This window comes from Anas platyrhynchos, chromosome 14 (assembly GCF_047663525.1).
Source record: "Anas platyrhynchos isolate ZD024472 breed Pekin duck chromosome 14, IASCAAS_PekinDuck_T2T, whole genome shotgun sequence".
In the NCBI taxonomy this organism is placed as follows: Eukaryota; Metazoa; Chordata; class Aves; order Anseriformes; family Anatidae; genus Anas; species Anas platyrhynchos.
In genome coordinates, this window is record NC_092600.1 from 5,680,109 (window position 1) to 5,684,614 (window position 4,506).

Sequence of the window (4,506 nt, forward strand, 5' to 3'; positions counted from 1 at the left end):
CGCGGGGCGCCGGGCGGGCGGCGGGGCGGAGCGGGGCGGGGCGGGGTGGGAGGCGGCGAGGGGGGGGCGCACCTGAGGCTCCGGGCACCGGTGGGGCTGTGGGAGGGGGTGCGGGGGTGAGAGCATCCCCCCTGTGTGCATCCACACCTGTGAGCATCTCCTGTGTATATCCACACCTGTGAGCATCCCCCGCGTGCATCCACCCCTCCATGGGTGTTTGCATCCCACCCGCCCCTGCCTGCCAACATCCCCCCACTGCCCTCTTCCACGCGTGCACCTGGGTGCGCAGCCCGAGCTCTCAGACCCGGGAAAGGCACACAAATGCCCTCTCCCATCAGCACGCACATGCCACATGTGTCTCGTCTTCATGCCTGCATGCTCCCCAAAAGCCCGTACCTGTGTGTGCACACCTAGGCACACAGTCCTGCACACCGTGGGGGCACCCAAAGATGCCTGCATGCGTTCTCACACCTGTGTGCATGCTTGCACCCCTGCTCATGTGGGACAGCACTAGGGACCTGCACTTGTGCTGTCCATCCAAGTGCATCACCACCAGCCTGAGGCAGCCCTGGTGCTGCCCAGCACCACTAAGTGCCCCACACCTCACTGACAGGGCACTCCCACACCCAAACACACAACCCCACACCCAAATCCATGCACCCCACAACGAACCAGCTCCCGCAACCCCCCAGAAACTCCTCTTTTCTCTCCTTTCCCCTTTCCAACCCATCTTTCACACCCCGGGATGCACTCATCTCCCCATGAGAGGACGGTGGCAGCGGTGGGATGCCAGCTGGGCCTGGAGGCACTGGGTGCCGCGGTGCTGGCAGCGGGATGGCACAGCATCCCGTGTGCTCCCCTGGCTGGCTGCAAACGGGCTGTGAATGCCCTGAGGTCAGGAGCGATGGCACAGCTCCGGGAGCGTGCTGGCACGGCGGGCACAGCACCAGCATGGTGGGCAAAGCACCAGCACAGTGGGCACAGCCCCTGCTGCCCACCAAACACCAAGTAGATAAATAAACACGGCCCCATGCTGCGCCCCAGAGGGTTATTGATTATACACGCTTGTAGACACACACACAAAAAAAGGGAGGCTGAATGAGAACCATGTGCTCGTGGCTTCTAAAAGGCAGGAAAACTTGTTGTGTGCTCAACTGCTCTTGCTGCCAAACCTGTGGAAGGGATCGCCCTGTCCCTCTCCTGGCGCTGTCAGAGGGAATCCAAGCCACGGTGGTTATTTTACCCAGCTCCCCCCAGCCCAATTAATTAGTTTTTAACCCTGAAGTTGCTCTCCAGCACACTCATCTTGAACCACCCTCCTCCTTGATCCTGAAGGAGTGGAAGGTGTTGGTGTCCCTCCATCCCAGGTGGGTGCCAAAGCCCGTGAAGTTTCTGGAGGGAGATTTTGGAAGTTCCCCAATGGCGATGGGACAACGGGGCAGAGCCAAGGGGCAGCACCACCGTGGGGTGAAGAGCTGAGACTGTGGGATCAGGTCCTCGAGACTGAGATCAGAGATGGGGCAGCACCCACTCTGGGGACCACAGCGAGCACCTGGCAGCGGCGTGTGCCTGAAGCATGAGCAGGGAGCGGGGAGGCAGCGAGGTGTGCGTGGGGACAGGGGGATGAATCCCATTGCTCCTCTATAGGGGCAAGACGCCAGACGAAACGCACAACCCAAGGGCTGCCTGGAGAACCTGAGTGTAAGAAGAGTCTGACCCGGGGCCGGGGGGTTCCTCTGCCACCCCAAAACTTCGGGGATTTTGGCAGCCGGCTCCTCTTGTCCATTGCAGTCCGGGCGGGGAGCAGCCCGTCCGTGCTGCCATCTAACGGCAGGACGCGGGGGAGGGCTCACCCCCGCCGCAACGGGGAATTTTCCATCACAAACACAGGGTGACTGTGGGACCGATGGGACCTTTCCATTGTTGCCGCCCTGGGAAACAAAAGGATCTTATTTTAACATCTTGCCCCCCTCCCAGCACAGGGGGACGGGGCACCCAAGGGAGCAGCGGCTTCCCAAAAGCGCAGGGTAAAGGACACGGACACGTTGCACGGACATGTCACAGCCCGAGACGTGGCTGTGCAAAAGCCAAACTGGGGTGGCTCTGAGCACACCCAGGGACAGAATGACAAGGTGACTGTGAGGAAAACACAGCCGGTTCCTGGGGCAGTGGGTGCTGGAGCAGAGGTGGGTGCTTCTCACCCAGCTTGCCCCGGGGCCATCCCCATCACGAACCCCTCCTGCCCAAACCCAGGGCCAGGCCCTGCGGTCACTGCCCTCACACTGAGCCTGGGGTTTCTGCTTCATTTATTAGTGAAACGTGTTTTTGAGATAGCACCGAGGGGCAGGCAGTATTTACGCACCAGGCTAAGGCTGCACGTAGAGCAGCTCCGAGCAGAGGTCTCCCTGCACGTACAAGCACAGCGCCCGTGCCCCTCCTGGCAGGGCCAGGCGAGGATTTACATCCCAAAACGGGGCTGGGAGCAGCACGCTGTGGTCACAGGAGGAGGAGGAGGAGGAAGGACATGCTTCCTTGGGAGCTGCTCAGCCCAGGAGTTGGAGAGAAGGAGGTTTTGCTGCCTGCCAGCTCTGCCACTGGCACCGGGGAGGTGTAGGAGGTGGCAGCGATGGCACACGTCGCAGAGAGCTGCTCGCAGCCCGTGCCGCCGCAGCTACACATGGGAAGCACGGGAAGGGGTGAGCAGCAGAGCCGGCTGCTTCCTCCTCCTCCTCTTCCTCCTCCTCCTCCCCGCCGGCTGCGCTCCTCTCCTGCCAGCACCGCTGTCACCGCGCCCCAGGGCCAGCTGCCACTTCGCCTGTGGTTTTGTGCAGCTCAGGGACGGGCTGGGTTTCAGCAGCACAGCTGCCTGAGCATCTGGGGACTCATCCTGCGTGGGCCATGCCCTGCTCTCTCCAGCTGAACGCTACGTGCCCTCCTGCCCTGGGACGGGCATTAGGCAACCCCAAAACCTGGTACGTTCCCCCTCCAGGAGCCCAAGGCTGCTGTACCCCAGGGGAAGTGTTTCCAGCATGGGACTCAGGTGAAGCTGTTCGGAGGGCTGCAGAATGCTGGTTCCTGCTGCCAGCACTGCTCACACCTGCTTTAAAGAGCTGCAAAAAGCTGAAAGCCTCAGCAAGGTGTTTGGGGAATGTTCCAAAGGGCTGGCCAGGCACTGGCACCCACTGCTCCTAAGTCCAAACCCCTTGTTGGGATCTGACAAGCACCCAACCCCCCCAGCTGCTTGAATGCAGAAGAACCCACCCTGCCTCCAGCACTCGCCCCAGCCCAAACACTGCCAAACCCTCGCCCCCACCCTGAGCCCCCCGGAGCTTTGTGCCCCCCGTGCCGCAGGCAGAGGGCAGCCGCCCGGGCTGGAGCTGAGCTGCTCTGTGCCCCGGGTTGTGCCGCCCCCCAGCAGGGCAGGACCCTGCAGACCCCGAGTCACCATCAGGCACCACGGGAGCCTTTTAATGATCGTTAATGCTCATTAAAGCGCTGTGCGCCGAGCTCCCCCTGCCGCCAGCCCGCTGCCCGTCCCCAGCGCGCGGTGCCGGCGGGCGCAGAGCAGCCGGGGGCACCCCGTAACATCGCCCCCCCCCCGGCTCTGCAACCACCTCCCGCGGCCTTTGCTGCTTTTACACATGAGAACAGAAGCAGGGAAGGGCTGGCAGCCTAAATCCCACGTTAAGGGGGATTTTCTGGGGCACATCACCCCATTTCCTCCAGTGCTCGCAAGGCGCATGGGCTCACGCTGTCCATCCCATCGCTACAGCAGGGGCTGAGGAAGGGGCAGTAACTCTCCAAAGGTGAAGAGCTGGGACACGTCCCTGGCTTCAGAGAAGGCCACGGTGCCCTCCTGGCAGCCCAGGAAGACCCCAGCTTTCGGGGAGGCCAAGTGCACCCAGGGGGTGGCAGTGGCACCGGACTCTGTCCTGTTCCTCAGACTCCACGCCCAGGAGCCATTCTGGCACAGCTTCACCTTCACCTCCCAGTCCACAGTTTCGGCAGCCACCCCCAGGTCCCACTTGGTCCTGCCTCCCACCCACACCTCCCAGTAGTGCCGACCACAGTCAGAAGAGCACAGCCCAGGATGCTGACACACTGCTGGAAGCGCTGGGGGCCCCTGGGGACAGGCTGGGCTCATCCCCGCTCCATCACTGCCATCAGGTCTTCGGAGAAAAGCAGCTGGGGGGGGCTGGCTCAGGGTCAAAGGTGAGTGTGGCTGGAGCTGTGAAGTCAAGCACCGTGTTTGCAGATTGTGAATTCCCTCTGCAGAGCATCACCAGCCCCTCAGCTGCATCCCGCTGCCCCAGAGCATCCATCCCTTGCACCCCAGAAGATGTAGTGCACGGAGCCACCGTGGCTGTCCCTGTAGTGCTGCAGGTCAAAGGCTGGCACGGTCTCAACATGCATGTTCCCCAGGGAGCACGTGCTGGGGAGCAGCCCCCTCCCGGCACAGCACCAGCTCTTTGCTGAGCAGTTTGTGATGCTTTTAAAACTCGAGAT

At 62.3% G+C, this 4,506-nt stretch overlaps 1 pseudogene; it reads right to left on the reverse strand.

The window, feature by feature from the left end:
• Positions 1-3,708: 3,708 nt before the first annotated feature.
• LOC110354448 (zinc-binding protein A33-like) lies at positions 3,709-4,413 on the reverse strand (annotated as a pseudogene).
• Positions 4,414-4,506: the final 93 nt, after the last annotated feature.